The 24,684-nt window shown below is 43.5% G+C and overlaps 1 protein-coding gene across 6 annotated transcripts in view; it reads left to right on the plus strand.

Moving 5' to 3' along the window:
• The window catches only part of PELI2 (pellino E3 ubiquitin protein ligase family member 2), a 135,602-nt gene that overhangs the window by 81,856 nt on the left and 29,062 nt on the right, over positions 1 to 24,684 (plus strand). The gene's annotated exons all lie outside the window — the stretch shown is intronic.

The following is a 24,684-nucleotide window of genomic DNA, read 5'->3' on the forward strand; positions in this document are numbered from 1 at the left end:
TTGAGATTGCAAGTTTTGTTGAAAAAGGTAACTGGGTAGATATAATACACTTAGACTGTTAGGTGTTTGAATACCACACATCATTCTGATTTTGAAAAATTAAAATGACAGCACACGTTAAATGGATTAAGAATTGGTTAACTGATCTCAAATCATTATTGAGTGGAGGTGTTTTAGTGGAGCTCCACAGGGGTTGGACCTAGTCATGCTACTATTCAACATTCATCAGTGATGTGGAAGTGAATATCAGCCGTCGCTGTTATAATTTGCAGATGACACAAAGATGGGTGGAGTGCTTAATAATGGCTGCAGTCATAGAAAGTGATTTGCATCACGTAGTAACCTGAGCCCATTTTTTAAAAAGTTTGTTTTTATACAGGCAAATGCAAAGTTTTATACATTTAGGAACTAGGAAGGCAGGCTATGCCTACAGAAAGGGGTACTGTATCCTGGAAAGCAGTGATTCTGAAAGGGATTAAAGGATTTAATGGTTATATAGTGGATAAACAACTCAACATGAGTTCCCAGTGCAATGCTGTGGCAAAAAGGGCTGATGGAATCCTTGGTTATATACACAGAATAAAAGTGGAGAGGTGATTTTTTTGCCTTTGTGCCTGGCATTGGTGAAAAAAATGCTGGAATATGACACATCATTCTTGTGTCAACATTTTGAAAAATATGTCAACAAATTGGAGGGGGTGCGGGAAAGGGCCCCAAAAAATGACTTGAGGGCTAGAGAAAATGCCTTACAGTGAGAGACTGAATGAGTTTAATCCATCAGAAAGAAGACTGAGAAGTAACTACTTCCTACTTCATAGGAAGAAAATACCAAATACTAAAGAGCTCTTCAGTTCAGCAGCAAAAGATACAACAAGAACTGATCGCTGAAAGCTGAAGCCAGACATGTTCAAATTAGAAATTAGGCAAAAAATTTTAACAGTGAAGGTGATTTAACCACTGAAACAAACTGCCAAGGGGAAGGGGTGGATTCTCAATCTCTCTTCAGATCTAGGTTGGATGCCTTTTAAGGAAGTCGTGCGTTAGTCAGAGACCAAGTATCGGGCTCAATACAGGAGTAACTGAGTGTAAGGGTACGTCTTCACTACCCGCCGGATCGGCGGGTAGCAATCGATTTCTCGGAGTTCGATATATCGCGTCTCATCTAGACGCGATATATCAAACCCCGAACGTGCTCCCGTCGACTCCGGAACTCCACCGGAGCGAGTGGTGGTAGCGGAGTCGACGGGGGAGCCGTGGACGTCGATCCCGTGCCGTGAGGACGGGTAAGTAATTCGAGCTAAGGTACTTCGACTTCAGCTACGCTATTCACGTAGCTGAAGTTGCGTACCTTAGATCGACACCTCCCCCCCCAGTGTAGACCAGGCTTAATTTAATGGCCTGTGATATACAGCAGCTCAGACTAGATCAGCGTTTTTCAAAGTTCGGGTCGTGACCCAATACTGGGTCGCAGCATGTAAGGCACTGGGTCGCTCTGGTCAGCACCGCCAACTGGGACGTTAAAAGTCCCGTCGACAGTGCTGCCCAGCTAAGGCAGGTGAGTACCTGCCTGTTCCAACACCACGCTGCGCCCTGGAAACAGCCAGCAGCAGATCTGGCTTCCAGGCAGGGGGCCACAGGGCTCCACATGTTGCCCCCTCTCCCAGCACCAGCTCCGCACTCCCATTGGCTTGCGCATCTCCACCTAGGAGCCTGACCTGCTGCTGGCTGCTTCAGGCGCAGCACGGTCTGCGATGCCAGGACAGGCGGGAAGCCTGCCTCTGCACCCCGGCTGTGCCGCTGACCAAGAGCCACGGGCGGTAACCCTGCGCCTCAATCCCCTGCCCCAGCCCTGAGCCCCCCCAAACCTGCATCCCAAACCCCTCATCTCTGGCCCTACCCCAGAGCCTACACCCCCAGCCAAGAGCCCTGACCCCTTCCCACACTCAAACCCCTTGCCCCAGCCCCGAGCCCCCCAAACCCTGTGCCTCTCCTGTACCTCAAACCCCTCATCCCCAGCCCAGAGCCCCCTCCCACATCCTGAACCCCTCATTCCCAGCCCCACTGCGCCGCCCTCACCCCCGCACCCCAACCCTCTGCCCCAGCCCTGAGCCCCTCCCACACCCCAAACCCCTCATCCCCAGTTCCGTTGGGTCGTGGGCATCAACAATTTTCTTCAACTGGGTCCCCAGAAAAAAAGTTTGAAAACCACTGGACTAGGTGATCCAATAGTCCCTTCTGGCCTTAAACTCTAATACACTATTTCAGTTCACAGACTTACCAAATATCTTTACCTGTCTTAATTCTACTTTTGGTGAAACAAAGTTGGGTAACTTGTTACTGCCGAAAGTTGCTGGGAGTGGAGGGGTCAGCAGGGGGAGCAATATTAGCATGTTAATTCAATATCATCTTGAGACAATCCTTGATTTTCACCATTACAGTGTCTAGTGCATACATGTGAGACTTGAGATTGGGAAGAAATGAAACTAGAGGACTAGTACAGAATGAAAAATGGATATTCTTGGAGGAATATTAAAGGTGAGGTATGTGTGCCATACATACCAGAGAAACTGCAAGCTAATATCTATGGAGAAAGTAATCCAATACGCCCATGTTCTAAGTATAAATGAGAAATCTGGGACACAGTAGTACCAAAAGAGAGATCTAAGGGAGACAGGACAGTTAAGGGTATGTCTTCACTGCCCACCGAATTGGTGGGTAGCGATTGATCCAGCAGGAATCGATTTATCGCGTCTAGTCTAGATGCGATAAATCGAGCAGAGTTGACAGGAGAGCGGCAGCAGTTGACTCATCATGGTGAAGTCACCACTGTAAGTCAGTCTAAGAACGTCGACTTCAGCTAAGTTATTCACGTAGCTGAAGTTGCGTAACTTAGATCGATGAGAGACCGCCCTCTTTCTCCCCCCCCCCCCCCACACACACAGTGTAGACCAGGGCTAAGTTAGACATTTGCTATGCAATTTGACCATTCTAGGTTGCATTTGCAGAGGTATCGTGTTCAGAGCAAGAAAGTAAAAATATATCTGTTTATGGGTTTGAAATGACTGCAACTGGACCATGTTGTTTCTGGTCCTTTGAATTCTTGTCTATCTTTTTGATAGTAAGGAGGTTGGAGAAGTTGATTTAAATGCTCCCCCTTGAAGCAAAATTAACAAAATCCTGAACTGTTCCCTTCCCCACCAAAAAACCAAGACAGTTGAAGTTTAAAAATTCATAGGCAGACAAAATAAAAGTTGGAAAGTTACTTTATGTAAAATTATGGCTAATACTCTATTGCAAACATGGTTATACCAGCTGTCATCACTTTAAATTCAGGTGTTATCTGTATTTGCTGGCCTAATTTAACAATCACTGTGGGACGTCTTGAGTGAAAATAAGTTTAAACCAATTGTCTTACACAGAAGCAGAGAGATCAGGATGAAACCTTTGTTTATAAAAGCTGTTGTAAATTATCTCCTTGTAGAGAGGACTTTTGAAATACCATTTTCAAGATATCTGATTAGGTCAGGGTTGCCATGTGCCCAGTTTTCGACTTGAAAGCCTAGTAGAAAAGGCAATCTGGCAGTGTCTCATCAGGCAGGCTCCTTGAGACGATACAGTGAGTAACGCTGGGAGGGAGAAGAGCAAGTGATGGGGACAGAGCCTTGGGGGAAAGATGGAGAAGGGGGTGGGGCCTGGGGAAAGAGGTGGAGCAGTGGCAGGGCCGTTGGGGAGAAGGGGGGGGCCTCAGGGGTCTGGTTACCAGTATTTGGAAAGGTGGAAACCCTAAATTAAGTTTTAGAGTAAATTAATGAAATCAGAAATTAAACAATGTTGAATAGGCTGTTAAGTAACTTGAAGTCGATGCATTGTATATATTCTGTGCACCATCCTTTCTTTTTTAGCTGCTCCATCTGGTTTAATCAGTCATCCCTAAGCATTGCCTGCTGAGAGCACTGATTGGGGCTCCTGTGCACTACTATTTATAACAGGGGTTGTCAAACTGGGGGTTGGGACCCCTCAGGGGGTCACGAGGTTATTACATTGGGGGTTGCAAGCTGTCAGCCTCCATCCCAAACCTCACTTTGCCTCCTGCATTTATAATGGTGTTAAATATATTTAAAAGTGTTTTCAATTTATAAGGAGGGGGTCACACTCAGAGGTTTGCTATGTGAAGGGGGTCACCAGTACAAAAGTTTGAGAGCCACTGATTTATAATATAAATAAGAATAACCTGTATCACTCCCGAGACATAGGTAAGTAGTAGTTGTCATAGGTCTCACCCCCACTTGGAACTGTTGGGCTCCAATGTGGGGACCTGACTTGGTTTCCCTCTAAACTAAAATCCTAGTTTAGATCTAGTAAGCTGCCACCACTCAATCAGATATGTGGATTGAGACACAGTCCTTCCCCAAAATCCTAGGGGATTCCAAGAGCCCCAAATCCATGGAGTTCTTACACCCAGGAGAAATAAACCATTCCCCCTGCTTCCTCCCCCCTCCCTTTTCCTAGGAGAGATACCGGGATCTAACTACAGAGGGATACCTCCCCCTTCTTTTTCCCTGAGAATCCACCCAAGGAAAGACCAAACAAGTCCTTAATAGAAAAGAAAAGAATTTATTAAAGAATAAAAAGAAAGTAACTTGTCTCTGTAATCCAAGATAGAACCATACAGGGTCTAAACTTATCAATCTCTGGAGAGAATCCCCCCTCCTTTCTTTTTCAGTAAAAGCAAAGTAACAGCAAACAGGAATAAAGAATTTCCTTTAGCAAAACACACAATTGCAAATGTAGAAATCAAATTATAAGACTAATTCGCCTTTCTAATTAATACTCACTATTAAATAGTAGAAACTACTCCAGGAGAACTTGGAGACATGACTGACCTCTCTTAGATCCAAAGAGAGCTCTCACAAAGAACACAGACAAAGGCTTCCCTCCACAGAGATTTGAAATTCTCGTCTCTGATTGGTCCTCTGGTCAGGTGGTCACCAGGTACTACATGTTAACCCCTTACAGGTAAAAAGGGACCTTAACCCTGATCTGTTTATTTATGACACGCCCCCCCAAATCGCAGACAGTGGGGGAACCACACTGGCGGTGATTTCCTTCTAGAACTTTAAAATAAACAGATTTGCAAAACACATGCACTATTACATATACTACTAAGTATGTAAACAACAAGGTATTTGACATTGAAGAACACTTTTTATGCATTTGACCGGACATACTTGGCAACGTCCTTGCCCATCCCTTCCCAGTGGAAGGACTTCCACAACCTGTCCTTGGTTATGTTTACCCTAGAATGACCACTGGGATGTCATGGCCCAAGCTTAAGAGCTTGTACCGGTACTTAGTTGGAACTACCAACTGTTTTTGAGGATTTTGGCCTTTGTGGTATCCACCAGAAAGAATCTTGTTATATAAAAGTCCTTGTTTTACAACAAACTGGGATTGATTAGAAGAGCTGAGAGGCGGTGGGTTGCTCCGTGCCGCCGCCCAAGCTTTTTTAAGGCTGTCATCGGCTTCCTGCTCAGTCTGGAACTGTTTTCTTGAGGCTGGAGACACCAGTTCCTCCGTAGACTGTGGACTTGGTCCCTCTGGAAGCGATGTAGGTGATGAGGTTGTTTCCATTGACTGTGGACCGCTCTCCGCTGGTGCACAAGGTGATATTTCAGGCTCTGGCTGAGCCTCTTGGGTAGAGTTGTCTGCTGCTTGTGCCAGTTCAGGCCCGTTGGCGCCCCCTGGCGGTGGAGTTGCAAGCGCTGGCGTCAGTGCTGGCGCTTGTTCTGCCGCTGGTTGCTCTTCCAGTTCCGGTCCTGGGACTGGATGTACTATGGCTGCTGTAGTTGTTGGCATGGGATCCGGTTCTACCACCTCTGTCTGGGTGTCTGGTAACACAGACCGGGTCTTGGTGGATGGCTCAGGAACAGGGATGGGAGTGCCTGCTTGTTCGGCCTGGCTGCGGGTGACCACTCCCCCCCTCTTGGCCAGCTGCACATGGTTGGCCAAGTCTTCCCCCAGTAGCATGGGGATGGAATAATTGTTATAGACAGCAAAAGTCCACTTTCCTGACCAGTCCTTGTACTGGTCTTCAGGGATGCTGTACCCATGCCAGGTCCTTTTAAATTTTTTCAAGAAGGCCTCAGTGTCCTCACCTGCCATGTAGGTGGGAAATTTCTTGGGATGGGGAACAGTGCCTGGAGAAGGACTGTTAGGGTTGGCTGGAACATGTGGGTTAGCTCTTGCTAGTCCCAGGGCCTGCTGGTGGGCCTCCCTCTGGAGCTCCAACGCCCTCCTGTGGTCAGCTTTTGTGGCTTGTTGCTTCTCCAGCTCTCTCTTGTGGTTAGCTGTTTGATTGGTACTCATGTCTTTGTGCTTTCTGGTGCTGGCCACACCCCTCTGCCTTCAGGGAATTGGGTTGCTTGCTTCCCAATTCCTACCCTGTCTACTCGCGATTGAATAGAAAGAAACAAAAGCTTTTGATTTGCAATTGGTGTTTGCTTGTTTGCTGGCTTACAAGAAACTAGAAAATCTGGTTTGGTAACTTGCCTTTAGCAATTTTTAAGTACCTCACAGTAGGGGTCCTTCTAACAAAGCCTGTTAGAAAAACTTACACCTCTTCCCTAGCTGTTTTTAAGCGGACAGAAAGAAAAAGGAGAAAAAAGAAAAGAAGGAAAAAAAATTCCTTTCTAACACAGCCCGTTAGAAAACCTTATCTTCCTCAGCTAAACCCAGCTGAAAATTTGTTTCCAAAAAAAAACAACTAAAAATCCCCCCTCCTGGCTTCCAAGAAGGTAGAAAACCGGTTTTGCAACTCTCTTTTGCAATTGCTAAGTACCCTCTCAGCAGGGTGTTTCTTGTAACAAAAGCCTGGTTAGAAAAACTAATTCCCTCCAGCCAAACTTGCTGAAGATTCCTTCTAACCCTGAAAAACTGCTTTAAAACTCCCTTTTCCTCAAGCTGCCTGTCCAAGCAACCCGAAAGAAAAACTGCTTCCAACAAAGCCTGCTGGAAAACTTAATTCCCTCCAGCCAACCTGGCTGAAGATTCCTTCTAACAATACCAGTTAGAAACTGAATACTTGTAAACTCCCTCTTCTCTCAGGTTGCTTTCCTGCTCTAGAAGAAGAGAATAGCTCCCTTCAGCTTAGCCCAGCTGAAAAAAACTCCTTCTAACAAAGCCAGTTAGAAAACCTTGTCTGTTTGCCTTCAGGGTATCTCTCCCTCCTAACCTGCAGTCCTGCTTTAGGAGAAGAGAATAGCAATGGCTCTCTGGTTCAGAAAAAATCCTCACCGCTGCCCACCATGTCATAGGTCTCACCCCCACTTGGAACTGTTGGGCTCCAATGTGGGGACCTGACTTGGTTTCCCTCTAAACTAAAATCCTAGTTTAGATCTAGTAAGCTGCCACCACTCAATCAGATATGTGGATTGAGACACAGTCCTTCCCCAAAATCCTAGGGGATTCCAAGAGCCCCAAATCCATGGAGTTCTTACACCTAGGAGAAATAAACCATTCCCCCTGCTTCCTCCCCCCTCCCTTTTCCTAGGAGAGATACCGGGATCTAACTACAGAGGGATACCTCCCCCTTCTTTTTCCCTGAGAATCCACCCAAGGAAAGACCAAACAAGTTCTTAATAGAAAAGAAAAAAATTTATTAAAGAATAAAAAGAAAGTAACTTGTCTCTGTAATCCAAGATAGAACCATACAGGGTCTAAACTTATCAATCTCTGGAGAGAATCCCCCCTCCTTTCTTTTTCAGTAAAAGCAAAGTAACAGCAAACAGGAATAAAGAATTTCCTTTAGCAAAACACAAAATTGCAAATGTAGAAATCAAATTATAAGACTAATTCGCCTTTCTAATTAATACTCACTATTAAATAGTAGAAACTACTCCAGGAGAACTTGGAGACATGACTGACCTCTCTTAGATCCAAAGAGAGCTCTCACAAAGAACACAGACACAGGCTTCCCTCCACAGAGATTTGAAATTATCTCGTCTCTGATTGGTCCTCTGGTCAGGTGGTCACCAGGTACTACATGTTAACCCTTTACAGGTAAAAAGGGACCTTAACCCTGATCTGTTTATTTATGACAGTAGTAAATTCATTGTACAGTTAAACTGGCATAAACAACTAAAGCAGGGGTCGGCAACCTATGGCACGCGTGCCAATTTTTAATGGCACACGGCTGCCTGCTGGGACTCCGCGTGCCATTAAAAATCCTGCCGACGCGGCAAGCCGCGGGGTCCGCAGTCCCGGGCCGGAGCGCCGGCCGAGCGCAGCAAGCCGCCGGCCCCCCCCCCCGCCTTCCCCCAGAGCCCTGCTGCCGCGCGCTCAGCGCTCTGGGGGCTGGGGCTGCACGCTCCCGCGGGGCAGCGTTTGGCTCCATGGAGAGGTAAAGATGCTCCTCGCTCATCCAGAGCCCTGCTGTTGCGCGCACGTCACTCTGAGGGACGGGGCTGGGCTGCGTGCGTGGCGGCGGCAGGGCTCTGGACGAGCGGGGAGCCTCATGGTAAGGGAGCCGGGGGGGGCAATCAAGGGACAGGGAGCAGACTGGGTTGGATGGGTGGGTGGGATCCCAGGGGGGTGGTTAGGGGTGGGGGTCTCTGGAGGGGGCAGTCAGGGAGCAGGGGGAGGTTGGATGGGGCATGGGAGTCCCCGGGGTCTGTTTGGGGGGTGGATAGGGGTCAGGGCAGTCAGGGGTCAGGGAGCAAGGAGGGTCCTGGGGGAGCAGTTAGGGTGGGGAGGGGTCTCTGGAGGGGGTGGTCAGGGGACAAGGAGCTGGGGGAGTTGGATGAGTCGGGAGTTCTAGGGGAGCTGTCAGGAGGCAGGGGTGTGGAGAGGGGTTGGGGCAAGCAGGGAGCAGGGCGGGGGTTGTATGGGTCCAGAGTTCTGGGGGTCCTGTCAGGGGGTGGGGAGCGGTTAGATAGGCATGGGGAGTCCAGGGGGTCTCTCTGGGTGCAGGGGTGTGGATAAGGGTTGGGGCAGTCAGGGGACAGGTAGGGGGTAGGGCCCTAGGGGGGCAGTCAGGGGACAAGGGGCAGGGAGGCTTAGATAGGGGGTGGGGTCCCAGGAGGGGGTAGTCGGGACAAGGAGCGGTGGGGGTTGGGGGTTCTGGGGGGGGCAGGCACCCAGTCCCCTGCCCTGACCCCCCGACACCCCCACCCAGGCCCCTGCCCTGAGTCCCGCCCCTCCCACACCCCCACCCAGGCCTCTGCCTTGAGCCCTGTACCCCCCAGCCCTCTGACTCCTTCACCCCCCCCCCATGACCCCAGCCCTGACTCTGGCACCCCCACCCATACCCAGCCCCCCTCCCCTGATACCTGCACCCCCTCACATGCCCCCAGCCCTCTGCCCTGACTCTTACACCCTCCACATCCCGCACATCCCCTGCACCCCTCACATCCCCTGCACCCCTCACATCCCCACCCCCACCCTGAACACCAAACGGGAGTCACATTCCCACCTGCACCCCTCACACCAAATGGGAGCTGCCCAGGTAAGTGTTCCCACACCCAAACCTCCTGCCCCAACCCTGAGCCCCCTCCTTCATTCTAGCTCCTGGCCAGACCCTTCACCCCCAGCCCTGTGCTCAGTGCACTCCCACCCTCAGCTCAGTGCAGAGAGAGGAAGAGAATGGGCCAGAACCAGGGAGAAGGTAGGTACCCACTGTATATGAGCAGGGCCGGGACCCCAGACCGGCAGCGGGCTGAGCGGGTCCAGTAGCCAGGATCCCGGCTGGCAGGAGCCGGAGGATGGAACCCCTGAGCGCCAGTGGGCTGAGCCACTCAACCCACAGCCGGTCTGGGGTCCCTGCTGCCGGCCCCGCACAGCCCGCTGCCGGTCTGGGGTTCTGGCTGCCAGACCCTTCCCAGCTGGGGTCCCGGCCGCTGGTCCCACTCAGCCCACTGCCGGCCTAGGTGAACAGAACCCCAGATCAGCAGTAGGCTGAGCGGGCCGGTGGCGTAAGATCAACATTTTAATTTAATTTTAAATGAAGCTTCTTAAACATTTTGAAAATGTTGTTTATTTTACAATACAACACTAGTTTGTTATATTATATATAGACTTGTAGAGAGAGACCTTCTAAAAAACATTAAAATGTATGACCGGCACGCGAAACCTTAAATTAGAGTGAATAAATGAAGACTCGGCACAGCACTGCTGAAAGGTTGCCGACCCCTGAACTAAAGGCTTGTATATGGAGAGTTAGTGTGTGGCAAGTCAGGGTATGAATCTCTGCGTTTGAAGTGGGAGTACTTCAAGGTGCACTACCTGATTTTTTTAGTGCATGGTAGCAGGATCCACATGGCCAGCTAATGCATGGCAGGCTAGTGCTCTATAGATTTGCACCATGACTTGCTGCATGCTAACTCGTTCTGTAGACAAGCTCTAAGTAACTTGCCCAATGTGTGTCAGTAAATAATCAGCAGAGCTACCAATAGTGCATCGCCTGAGTTAGGGTCTTGGCTTTAATTTGGGGTGTGGTGGGTGGGAAGCTTGTGGCTCAGCTTGGCTACATGGAAACTCCCATCTTTTGCTTACATTAAGATATGTTGGTGCAGCAGCACAGTTGCTTGCAATGGTGTAAGTTCTAATTACACTTTAGGCTGCATGACATGGTGCTGAAAATACTTGCGCTCAGTATACATTAGTCCCCATACTGCTGCTCGTGCCTGTGATGGAAAACTGGTACAAATATTTGTACTTTGTTTGCTCAGATGAAGTGGAGTAATCCATTTTGAATCTGTGAAATTGAATTAAGGAGGTGGGGACCTCAGGGTAGACAATCCGTTTTTTTGTTTTGGTTTGTTTTTAACTAAAAATCCCTTTTAATGTGCAAATAAAATCTGACATTTCTATTCTTCCCATCCTGTATACTTAAATTACTAAAGTGAATGTTTAGGAGTTCTGTTATTTGTATTACATTAGCACCTAGGGGCCCCAGTCATGGACCAGGACCAACTGTGCTAGTCACGGTGTGAACACAGGACAAAAGGCAGTTCTTGCCTCCAAAGTTGACAATCTATTTTTTAATGGGTAGTAAAACTTCTGTTTTTACAGCCTTTTTTTCCTGATGGGATGTTTATTGCTTAAAATATTTTTCAATGTTGAAAGACAAATCCAGTGCAAAATTGATAAGCAAATAACACCTATGCTCTAGTTGCCCAACATCACCATTTAATAAATATTTAACTTGCACGAGTCAAGAAAGCTGAAATTCTTTGATCAGCCTATACTCTGCCATTGCGGTTTGTAGTTTGACATGGATGGGCCTTTGATGCTCTTGAATTCCACCTTTAAGTGCCTAAATATGGATTTTGGAGCCTTTACTGTAGGTAGCTATTTTTTTAAAATTTTAGCCTGTGCATTAAAAAGTTCACAATAGTTCTGAAATTTATACTTTCAGTATGTTAGCTATTGTTAACAGTGAAACAATTTTTGTTCTGCAATTGCAAAGATTTTGTTTAAAATTTTTTAATATAATACTTTGTTGCCGATGTATCAAACTTACGCACATGGTTAATTTTAAGCACATGAGTACTTGACTTCAGTGGGGCTATTTGTGTGAATAAGGTTAAGTACCTGTTAGAGCATTTGCAGGATCAGGGTCTTGATATTCAGTACTTTGTGGGGAGCGGTTAGCTATAGCAATTTTGTAAAAATCAAAAGACCCGCTAGAGCAGGGCTCTCAAACTCAAATCACCACATGAGGACTAGTATATTGGCCCGAGGGCCGCATCACTGAAACCTTTTCATACAACAATACAAAGTATAGTCAAAAATGAAAAAAAAAAAGAGTAATATAGTATGCTATTAAAAGTCAATGTATTAACTTTTTAAAAACTGTAATGCAAAGAGGGGTTTTAATAAAATATAAACACCTGTAACTATTCCTTATGTGATCAGTAATATTGATGATGACCTACACTAACAGTCTATCAACATCGCTGTAATGGCAGGAACATTTTAAAGTAACTTCATACAAAATACATTGCCGCTTTTAACAAACATTCTTCCCAACTACTCACAGCGAAGAATCATAGAATCTCAGGGTTGGAAGGGACCTCAGGAGGTCATCTAGTCCAACCCCCTGCTCAAAATCAGTTCAGAATCATACATGCTGAACTTCATTCCTCAGACTGATCATCTAGTCCATGAGGCCCCGCCCCCATTCGAATCCCTTCCCCAAATCCCTGCCCCGGCCCCACCTCTTCTCTGCCTCCTTCCCTCAGCGTGCCCTGTCCCTGTTCCTCCCTCCTGGTGGAAAGTCCTAAGTGCTGTTTGGCAGGAAGCGTTGGGAGGTAGGTGGAGGAGCGGGAAGGGGGTGGGTCATGAAGGGAGATTAGCTGCCGGTGGAGTCGGTGCCTATGGCAGGCCGCAGGAAATAACTCCACGGGCCGTGTGTTTGAGACCCCTGCACTAGAAGCATTTTAAAAAAGTAGTTTAAAATTGATAACAAATTAAGGTGTAAAGTTGTAATAGTACAAATTTTTAAATTACAAAACCTCAACCTGACTTAGGCTTTGGCTACACTTACACTTCAAAGCGCTGTCGCAGCAGCGCTTTGAAGCGCTAAGTGTAGTCAAAGCGCCAGCGCTGGGAGAAAGCTCTCCCAGCGCTGTCCATACTCCACCTCCCTGTGGGGAATAACGTACAGCGCTGGGAGCCGCGCTCCCAGCGCTGGGGCTTTGAGCACACTGGCGCTTTGCAGCGCCGCAATTTGCAGCCCTGGAGAGGGTGTGTTTTCACACCCTGCTGCAGCGCTCCAAATTTGTAAGTGTAGCCAAGCCCTTAGATTGATGCTTTAGAAATATCAAGTGACTTAAAGCATGATTTAATTCAGGGATTTAAATCACTTAAACCTGGGGAACATGACCAAACTCTGCAGACTCTACTGGCCAGTGCCTGCCGAAGGGACTTGCACATGGAAGCAGCAGTTCTGAATAAATGTATTCTGTTGTTCAAATTACATTTTGCTGGGTCTTTGTTTAAAAAAAAAAATCATTCTTCCTCCTACAAAGATCAAGATTGCCTTTACTTCATAATTATAAATAATAGGTACCCTGTGCTTGTAAATGATCTTATTTAGAACAGTTTCTTTGTGTTCTGCAAAAGCACACTCTGTCCTTAGAGTGTTAATATTCTTCTTTGTTAACTGCTGATGTTTGGTGCAACATTAAAGCTAAAACCTAATGGATACCTGGTTTTAGGAGAAAGTAGAAGACATCTAAAAATAATCACTAAACCATTTTGCATTCTGATTATTTTTGGCCTGTGCTGTAAGGTTTTTTGTAACTGGGCTTCCAAGTTTAGGAGTTTATTTTACTGGTCTAGAATATAGAAGAACTTGAGCTCTGTGCTAAAAGGAGATTTTGAAGCAAATATCAGATTACTTTCCTGCAGCAGATTCCCCTTTGTGCTTTCTGCTGACCCAAGAAAGGGCTAAACTGACTAGTATTTTATTTTGTATTTTATTTCATATATTTATGTGAAATGTAGAATGTTGATAGTAGTTTGTTAATCTCTTACTTAGAGTGGAAGATGCTTGGAAATCCCACTTTAAATGATGTCTAAAGATGAACTGATTTTTTTTTAAACTATATTCAGAGCTCTAATGGTATAGTAGAGATAAGCAGTGTGATGGCTTTTGGATATGCTACATCTAGCGTAGCATGGTAGAAAGTGAAAACCTAGAATTTTAGTTTACATCAAATCTGCATGAGTTGAATATATATTTAAGCTAGAGTTTTTAAGAAACTGGATTTTTAAGGAAATAAGATTTATTTCTTTTTTTGCTCTAAATGTTAACATACCACTTTTGAATAAGACTTCACTTTAATTTCGGTATTTTATGCATGTTAAATTCCTAGACTTAATGTTATTGAGTCTTGTGCTAGTATCATAATATTTTAATATCTTATGAAGCTATATGCAGTGTGGTTGTAGCCATGTCAGTCCCAGAATATTAGAGTGACAAGGTGGGTGAAGTAATATCTTGTATTAGACCAACTTCTGTTGGCGAGAGAGACAAGCTTTCAAAAGACGAATCTGGGAGCTTAAATGTAATTACTCTGCTAGACACCAAAAATCATGGACTGAACAGAGACACTGGATTTATGGCTTATTCCAACAATCTGTAGTGCACTAATAGCCTCTTTTTGTCCTAAGATTGCAGAGGTTTTAACAGGCCACTGTACCTTGAATATGTGCTAGCTACTTGTGTGAAACAATCTGTTCCGTCTTGCATTTAGCTGTGATACTGGGAGTTCCTTTCCCAGGCCTGAAGAAGAGCTGTGTGTGTTGAAAGCTTGTCTCTTTCACCAACAAAAGTTGGTCCAGTAAAAGATATTACCTTACCCACCTTTGTCTCTCTTATTATGAAACTGGTGGTTAACAACTTAGAAAAAAAAATTGAGATGAGGACCTTGGGCCTTTCTACATTCATGAGCTACCTTAATTCTTTGTATTATTGAAAAAAAAAATCTCTAAAAAGCAAGGACAAGTGCAATCCCCCCCCAGTTTTTTTTACCAGTTTCCAACCATTAATCCATTCTACCGTAGCAATAATTATTCACACCAACTCCTAATACACTCACTTTCATTGAAACAGTACTACCATACTAAACACAGTGGAAAATAACACTGTAATACGCAACCATCGTGTCGATCAGTTTTGTGTAACATGAGTTCATGTGAAAATGTATATGTGCACATCCTGGATACTTGTATGATTGGTCAAAGTTAAATGTGTAGCAGAAGTTCTTTGATAAGATATTAAAATTTTGAGTAATCGGTTGGTGTATTCATGTGCTTTGTCTTCTGTATAGAGATACTGAGATTGTGAGCCTGATTCTCTAGCATTGGTTTTACACTATTTTTCCAATGACTTTTTAAAATTGGTTAAATGCCTCTAGGGGTATGATTTGGGGTGACTTTTTCAGAAAGATCAGAAGGTACTATCCTGTGAGGGAGCAGGGAGATACCTAGAAGTATAGTAGCTGGCTGGCAGTGTGATACTGTCTTGCAAGGAATTCACTTTGAAGCCATTGTGGTCTTGTATAAAGAGTTTGCTCCAGAATCTGCCCCAGTTAATTTCTTCCCGCCCTAAGCGATGCAGTAGTGATCTCCTTGCCCTTTTGCTTATATGTAAAGTGCTATTGACTGGGTATAGAAGATCCAACTTATTTGTGTTTCAGGGAAAGAATCACTGCAATACAGAGTGAAGGAGGAGGGCAGCTAAAATATGGATGGGGATGCTCTTCTTGCCCAGAGAAAAATAGAACAGTAACAGTTTCTTCTTTTGATTGTCTCATTATCTCTGGCCCTTAAAATTAATAGACAACTTTTTTGGTTCTTTCTGTAAGAAAACTGAAAAGCCCCACACAAGTCTTGCTTAGCTGTACTGATGCATGTTACATCATCTCTGAATTTTTCACCCGCCAGTTTAATTCAACAACTGTTGTATCAGTCTGGTCTGTTTTTGAGAGAGTTCTCTTTTAACCCAGTGTGTAATATGAATAGGCTTGGCAAAGTCTGAGCTTTATTTTTCCCCTCTAATTTTGACAGATAGCATTGATATTTGTTAAGCATTTTGAAATTTTTTTGATTTGTTTTAAATGTTCACAATTGTTGGGGCAGACAGTGTATTTAATGACAGATATTGGCATTCGAAAAGTTAAAGCTTTATAACCATTAAAGTATAAATTGTCAACATCACATGTCAAAATACACAAAATAAATATCCTTAAATCAAACTCAAATCAGAACTTCTCAAGCAGCATTTTTTATCTTGCCTATTTGTAGATTTCAGTTGTCAGTTTGTGTACCTACGGTGAAATCAACATTTATGGACTTTTACAAATAAGAATTAATCCTTGCAAATCTAAATATAAACTAAGAAATACTGTCAAATTTGGCAGTTATTTAATGACAGGACCAGTTTCAATAGGATTTAAGTTTAATTGATGAATCTGTTGAAGCTGACTTCTTGTTTTATGAAGATAATTTTCTTCAGTAGTAGGTAACAACATAGAATGCCTTATTCCTAAGATAAAAGCCTTAACAATCTAGTTGAGTTGCTGGGAGTGTGTGAGGAAAAGTTCCTTCACACTTGATATATAACAGTTCTGTTTTATTAAACTATTTCTGTAAACAATCATTATTTTTGTTAAGGGTAGGTTCATACCTATTTTTATTTCTCATGAGAGATTTTTTTGGGCAGCTGCTTAACAGGCCTCAGTGTTAAGGTAACTAGAGTCTTTGGCTGTCTTAATATAAAATCACTCTGTCAGATTCAATTTATAGTGTCTGAAAACTGCAGAATGATCTGAAACTTCTCATCTCATTAGTATACTGAGACTGCCTGCCAGTAGTGGTGGGTTTATCAGTGCTCATAGATGTTGCTGATTCACTGGAACACACATTGCTCATGCACAGTTTGTACAAAACCTCCAATGTACTCTGGCAATAGAAGTCATCTGAGGAACTTATATTGTCACTTCATTTTTTCTTCCCTTTTTTGAGGATTCTGACTGGTGACTTAATGTGAGTGTGTGCCTGGCACATGCTGAGAGGAGGCCATCCATGTTTCTTAAGGACAGTCATGCCCTCATGATGCACTCACTGCTTTGTTCTTGATGTATACTATGCATTAATAGCTATCAGTCTTCTCTACAGGTTAGTATGGTTAGTATACCCTACCTATACTGCACTTATTGTAGTAACTCTTGTAGTGGTGCAAAGCTTTGGGCCATATCGTCAAACTACAGCTGTGTATGCCACGGTATTGAGTTTGTAGGTGTGTATCCTTAAAGGGAAAAATCCTGCCCCTCCTGGAGGAGAGACAGGATTATTCTAAGGACAACACTGTCCCTTTAGGAGACCACAGATAAGGCAGTATTTGTCCAGCAAACCTTTACCATATAATGTTAGGGAATCGCTGTGTAAAAGAGTACTCCAAAAAAACTGCTTTGTTGCCTCTTAAGTCCTGTGGCTATCTGTGGCCTTCTCGCTTACTTGGAGAAAAGGGAAAAAACAAATGTTCCTTTAGGAGATGCTTTTTAGGACAATGAGTTACTCAGTTATGAGGCGCCTATACAGGTACTGCTAGGCCAAAGGCTTCAGTGCACTGGGCGTGGATATACCTAAGTGCTATACACGTTTACATCACATCTTGAAGAACCACTGTTAGTCATTCCAACCAACTGCTCCTTTTTTGCATGTGTAGGAGAATTTGGTCTTTGTACAAGCTTGGTGAATAATCCATGCTACAACTGACTGCTGTGCCAAGCCCAGCTATGATAATGCTGAGTTCCTGTGCTGATCAAAGTGATGCAAAGTAGCTGTAGTCAAATTGCCTGTTTCTTTGTGCTAAGGTCCACAGATCCATTACGGTGGCTACTTCAGCCTGCTTGCAAATTCGGGGCAGAACCAGACATGCCAATAGAGTAGCAAGATTTCCCTTCTGCCAGAAGATTCCTGTACAGTAACTCCTCGCTTAGCATTTTTCAGGAACGTAACTACAATGTTATGTTAAGTGAATGGGCGGGTGGGGCTTAGGTTCCTGGGAAAATTTTTTCGCCAGACAAGACTATATTTTATATATATATATACACATTCACACACACATATACACCGTATACGTTTTAAACAAACAATTTAATACTGTACACAGCAATGATGATTGTGAAGCTTGGTTGAGGTGGTAGAGTCAGAAGGTGGGATATTTCCCAAGGAATGCCTTACTGCTAAATGATGAACTAGCACTCGGCTGAGCCTTCACCGGTTAACACATTGTTGTTAATGTAGCCTCTCACTGTACAGGGCAGCACGGATGGAGGGAGGGGAGACAGTATGGCAAAGAGACAGACACGTTACACCCTGTGTATGAGAGAGAGACGCGCATTGCCCCTCTAAGTACACTGCCTTTTTAAGTAGATCAGCAAGTTGAGATAGCAGCTGCTGCCAGCAAGCTCCCTCCGTCATTAGCCCTGTTGCGTGTCTCTCCCCGCTCTGAAGAGACACACAACAATAAGGAGCAGGAGGGGGACACCCTGATGGGGGAAGGGCTGCCAGTCCACCCTGGTTCCAAGCCCCCACCAGCTAGCTCCAACGGGCTGCTCTTCCTGCAAACAGTGGACAAAGCAGGCAGCTGCCAAACAACGTTATAAGGGAGCATTGCACAACTTTAAATGAGCATGTTCTCTAATTGATCAGCAATGAAACAACATTAACCGGGACGACGTTAAGTGAGGAGTTACTGTATATCGTTCACTTTTTGTTGTTTTTTTTTTTGTCGGGGGAGGGGGTTGGTTTTATTTGCCTCCTCATCAGCAAGCAGCTCCTCCTCCACTCCTTGGTGCAGAGCTTCACTGAGGGAAAACTCCAAACTTTTGGACTAACAATTCAGTTAAATAATGTGTAATTCCTAGCTGTGCCCCAGTCTGAATTTGATTTTGGGGGAGCTCATGCCCTCAGCTCTGCTTCATTTTCTGAGGCATTTGCAGTAGCTTGTGCCCCTGCAGTCTTCAGGGAGTGAGAGGCTGAGAAAGTCGGAGGCCAAAGGAAGGTAGGGAGGATAAAAAAAAAAGTATTAAATAAATTGATTTTATTTAAATTTGATTTTTTTTTACTTTAAACTAGAGGGTTTATTTTAAAATAGGTTGTCAGTATTAAAGCCATAATCTATTAACGTCATTTAAAGATGAAACAATACTTAAGCAGTATGTTTGCTGCCAAGTTTTAAAGAAAGTCATACTACTGAATGGGTGGAAGTCACTGGCTAAGCACGTGGAACTAGAGATCATTGAAATGCTAAACCAGCTTTTGATAACAGTAGCCTCTTCTGCAGGTGCAGAGAGTATTCTGCTCATTTTAGTTTATTTAACTAGTTCAGTACAATAATTTGTTCATTCAAGGTTAAGAAACTAATTGGAAGTTGAAAAAGCAAGAAGGCTTCTTTTTCTTTGCCAATCTATGAAGAAAAACTACATGAGCGAGGATGAGATCTATTAGTTCTAAAATCCCAAAGGACCTGGTGACCAGAAACAATCAGTTCAATTCACTAACTACAGATTTTTCCTTTTAATAAATCAGTTTTAAATGTAAATGTTTTGATAAACTCTTTGACAAAACTACCTCAAATGTGCTGGATACAGAAGAAAAAAAGCTTATCAAAACAATCTGTTTTGTGCATTTTAATTGAATTTGAATTTATATGCTAATAGAGCTAAACATAAATCACAAATAAAATATTTAATATCTAGTAAATAAGTAATGCATCCTTCACCATTCTGTAACAAAATAAAATACATCAACATTAAGAATCTGAGTAAATGTAAGGCTCCATAATTGCTTAAATAAATGAGTATAGATATAGCGCATCCTCCTGGATAGCAAAAAGAAGCACCAATTTAGTGTAAAGTCTGTATTTAGTTTCAGATCAGTGTGGTGTAATAGTTATCAACCGATGAAAATTAACCTTTCGTTAGGAAAATAACTCAAAAGTACAAATGCAAAACGTAATTAAAATTGATTACTTGAATCAAGATTCTCTGCCTGCTGCACTTTGATGTGGTTGCCAGTCTCAAGCCTGGATAAATATTCCTGTGTGGGGGAGAAAAATGAAAAGGGGATAATGGGAGAAAAGATAATCCAGATATTGGGTAGACATAGACGGGAGATGTCAAGCTGTCTGGAGGGCTGCGGGAGTGGGAGTACCAACCTGAGGGCAGACTGTGATGAAGCAGGGCAGAAACCACAAATCGGTTATGAGCTCTATACTTAGATTTCACCAGCCAAGTATCAAATGTGAACTCAGCACTTTAACAGCTTTAACATGCAGTCACAGACGACTCCAATCTATCTTGCCACTCAGGCAAGCTTGCCTTTGTGATAGATGGTCCCTTGCACCAAATATCACAACAGTGCTCTGGTTACTCCCAATCCCAAAGGACCAGTCACTTACCTGAGGTCAAGTGCACCCTAGGTCTCTCACCAAAGACAATGCTGGCAGCCAATCCTATCATAAACTAACTGCAGATTTATTAATTGAGAAAAAGAAATGGATTGTTTACAAGATTAAAAGCAGGTAAACATATACAAATGAGTTAGTCTTATGTTCCAGACAATAATAGAAGTTGCTGTAATGTGCAAGCTCTATATATCCTTTAGGGCTAACCAGGCTAAACAGCTGGGGATCTCTTGCTTATGCCTAGGAATCTTTGCTCCTCTGAGTTCAAGCAACATAGAGATAATTTCTTCTTGACAAAGATTTTTTTCCCCTCCCCATAGAGTTCAAGCTGATAGGACGAGGATTTGTGCATGTCTCCTCTTCATGTTTGTGGGGCGAACGATCAACAAAGCCTTTTGCCCACTGACGTTCCACAATGGCTTGTCTGGTGTTTGAGCCTTCTTTTGTTGGAGAAGAGATGGCACCTGGGTTTACAGTTTCAGAGCAAATTATTTATATAGTTACTGAGCACTTTATTACCTTATAACTTGGGATACAGATATTATAAGAAAGATTAATGTATACGGCCACTTATAAGCATTTCATAAAGTTTAAACACTGGACGCATTTTTATAAATCTAATATCTCTCAACAATACTAACACATGGTGAACCAGATTGGTTTCCACTTACGCATCTGTCAGTGTTCAATGAGGTCTAGGGGGCTTGGCATGAGCTGGCAATTGATCTGCCAGCATCACAGGAGAGAGAAGGTCATTTGATAGGATGGAAGGAGAGGAAAAAATGGTTTGGTAGTGGGAAAAGGGGGAAGAGACTAATGCCCTTAAAATTTTCTTTCTCTATTTGAAATACTTGGAGAGACAGAGGACAGATCTCCTGACACAGTTAACCCTAGTGTGTTATGCTGGTGGTCATTCATTTTTATTCAGTGATTTTGTAAACTTCAGCAGTGACCTGCAGGTCTTAAACCCTCATCTCCTCCTATCTCTTGTACACTCAGTTTGTAGTGAATTCTCTCCTCCCTCTATGAGCATTCCAACTAGTTCCACTGTGGATCATATGCTCTTCTTTGGTGTGATAGCTCATAATTCATTCTGTTGGTGATGTCACACCAATCATGAAGAGAGCTGTGTATTTAGAGAAAAGTCAGTCTGAGTTCTTCCAGGAACCGTGTGGAGCCAGGGCAGGCAGGGAGCCTGCCTTAGTCCCGCTGTGCCACCGACTTGACTTTTAGCAGTCTGGACAGCAGTGCTGACCAGAGCCTCCAGTGGCCCTTTTTGATGGGCGGTCCGGTCGAAAACTGGATTTCTGGCAACCCTAATTCTAGCTAATACCAATTGCTTCCACGTACCAGAGGTTTCACTGAAGGCTTGTTTTGCAGTCACCAGACTGAGATGGTCTGTAGGGCTATAAATCCGTTTGCGTGCAAACTCAGTCACAGTAGCTATATCAGGCATGACATTTGAAGGAACTGAGAATCCATTACTTAATCACTGCAATACATTGCCAGGTACCTGAAGTGGTGAGCTTGCCCCATTGAATCGTATGGAGTTTATCGCTGTTCTTCTTAAGTGGAATCTATTACATGAGAAACCACCTGATGATGACTCCAAAGGAATATTTAGTTCAGCAGCTTTGTGTAGTACCCTATAACAGTAGTATCTGTACATTCAGTCTGAATACTTTTCAGAGTAGCAGCCATGTTAGTCTGTATCCGCAAAAAGAACAGGAGTACTTGTGGCACCTTAGGGACTAACCAATTTATTTCAGCATGAGCTTTCGTGAGCTACAGCTCACTTTTTCAGATGCATAGAATGGAACATACAGACATGAGATATTTATACATACAGAGAACATGAAAAGGTGGAAGTATGCATACCAACAGGAAGAGTCTAATCCATTGAGATGAGCTGTCATCAGGAGGAGAAGAAAAACTTTTGAAGTGATAATTAAGATGACCCATAGAAGGTGTGAGGAGAACTTAACATAGGGAAATAGATTCAATTAGTGTAATGACCCAACCATTCCCAGTCTCTGTTTAGGCCTGAGTTAATTGTATCTAATTTGCATATTAATTCGAGTTCAGCAGTCTCTCTTTGGAGTCTGTTTTTGAAGTTTTTTTGTTGCAAAACTGCCACCTTCAAGTCTGTCACTGAGTGGTTAGAGAGGTTGAAGTGTTCTCCCACTGGTTTTTGAATGTTATGATTCCTGATGTCAGATTTGTGTCCATTTATTCTTTTGCGTAGAGACTGTCCGGTTTGGCCAATGTACATACTGAATACTGTTCTTTAAGGAAATACAACCTTGCCAGAATTACATTCATACAAAAGTAGTTCAAAGTCCCTTTTAGCCACATTTGTCTCTTTGAAAATAGGTTTCCATGCATCGTTTGTACCATATTGACAGGAAGTCAAATGTAGCCCTGGTGCAAGTTACACCCAGACTGTACATGGCCCGGAAACGGCAAAAATATCTTCCTTTTACAGTGTTTCAAATTGGGGATTTGTTGAATGATGTTAACTATTAGGCTGATTTATCATTTGCTTTTAAAAAATGACCATGAGCTACATTGAAATCTCTTCAGTAACGGTTGGAGTTAACAAATTTGTGCACAGGTTTTTTTTGCCCATTTAATTTTAACACAAATTTGCCTAGTTCTGCAAATATTTCTTGTCATGAAAATGTTCAATAAATGCAACTTTTAAAAAAACCTGGGTTTTGTTTACATTTGCGTTAGTGGCATCTCCTTTCCTTTCCTTTTTCTGTCTGGATTTGCTAACCCTTTGACTGAGGGCAATCTCATGAGTGTTCCAGGATATTCATTTAGCTGTTGGTGGGAAAATGTTGACAGCTGAGAGGTTAAATGCTCGGGAGGTGTTAGTGTGGATACTCAGATAACGTGCACAGTAGGCTGAAATTCCGTAAGCTTAAAGACCTTGCTATAATGCTAATATAAACGCTCACTTGTTCTGTTTATAAGGAAAGCAATAAGGTGAAAAGAAGAGCTGGTATGTGGCTGAATAGGAAGCAGATGGAGAGACTTTTTTTAAACAGCTGAGACTCAGATTCTGGTTGATATGGGTACTTTCCCCCTCCCTCTCCATGCATACAAAGCCCATGAAGTTTCCATGACAATGTTCTCTTGCCAAAGGTTACAGCTATTAAGTATAATTTTTTTGTGTCGGCTATCATAAGTCAGTATATATTTCCAGCTTTATTGAAGTCTAGTACTATAGAAGCAATAATTCTGGCTAATTGATGTTTAGTTTTTACATTACTATGGAATAAAAAACTGAAAACCATCAGTCTTTAGGTACAAATAGTAGGACTATGTGAATTGAAAGGAATTTTATATGAAACCATCTCATAATTGGTAGTGAAATTCCTAGTTTTAAAGGTCAGGAGATTCTGTTCTGATTTGGACAACATTTCGTTTGCTGTAATTTCCTTTTCCAGTATCAAAATCTCCACTAGCTCTGAATTTTGGATTCATGGCCATTGGGAATATGTTAATCTTACCTTTTTCACCATCCCTCGTTCACTAGCTAAAATCTCCTTTCCCTATTTCTCTTTAACACTATGCAAACAAAGGATTCACACTTATCAATTTCATCCTTCAAGTTGGTGTAGTGCCTAGAAAAAAGGGTCCGAAAGAAATAAAACTTTAGTCATGTGCCCCTCTTTAAAAGTCGTATCAAACTTCAATTGATACTGCTCCCCTGTGCACTAATACAGAGAATAATATACATTTCAAAATAATAATCTATCCCAAAACAGAATTTTTGTACATCTTTTTTTCACCTGTGTCCAAAATGGAAATGCTGATGCAACCATACTAGTGGTTGTGCTACCAAGGTTGGGGGCCAGGATAGTCAGTGGTGTTGGTGGGGTTATTTAACTGAGTACCCCTTGACTAACACACTCTTAATAAGGGGCTGACTTTAATAAATTTATTCTAAAATCCACATGCATGGATAGTGAGATTCTTATAAATATTTGTATGTCACAGGAGGAGTAGGGGTAGGGGAATACTACTTGGGTGTAAACTTTGGGTCATTTAGTCAAGGAATTCCTCAGATATAGGACCGCCTCCCAACAAGGAGCCCATAGTCAAATTGCTTTAAAAAAACATGCATAGCTAGATTGTCTTGAAAATGGGTATTCCATAATAGGGGCGAAGACTGTAGGGGAAGAGAACCCATAGGGATGACTGGATTCGTTCATATCTCTTCAGTTCTCCCATGATCTGGAAGGTTTTGCAGAACCCCTTCCCTCTAATCCTCAAAGTGGAATACAGCATCTGGGGCTCCACTCCACTCCCCCTTGCTGCATCTATTTGGTAGATGTGCTCCTCAGAGCCTGTTGGTTTCCACTTCTTTCCTCCACTTGCCCCTGAGAGCAGTATGGGAGTCATGGAGGCACCAGAAAGAGGGCAGAGTTGGTAGCTGAGTAGCAGTGATGTGTTCCTTTAGCCCCCGTACCCAAAGGTATGTACCAGTTGTACCTCCTGCACTACCACCATTTCATCAAAAGGAGGAAATTCCCTACCTCAGAACTCAGCATTAAAGTTAAGATTGACCGGCACTGCCTTGTACCTCTCCAGAAGGTATACATCAGCTCCACCCCACAACCTGAATTCTTCCCTCTGAGAGATGTCCCATCTTGCCCTGATAGACAACACAGCACTCTGCCCTTCCAGACAATATA

The sequence above is a fragment of the Mauremys mutica genome, chromosome 4 (genome assembly GCF_020497125.1).
Source record: "Mauremys mutica isolate MM-2020 ecotype Southern chromosome 4, ASM2049712v1, whole genome shotgun sequence".
In the NCBI taxonomy this organism is placed as follows: Eukaryota; Metazoa; Chordata; order Testudines; family Geoemydidae; genus Mauremys; species Mauremys mutica.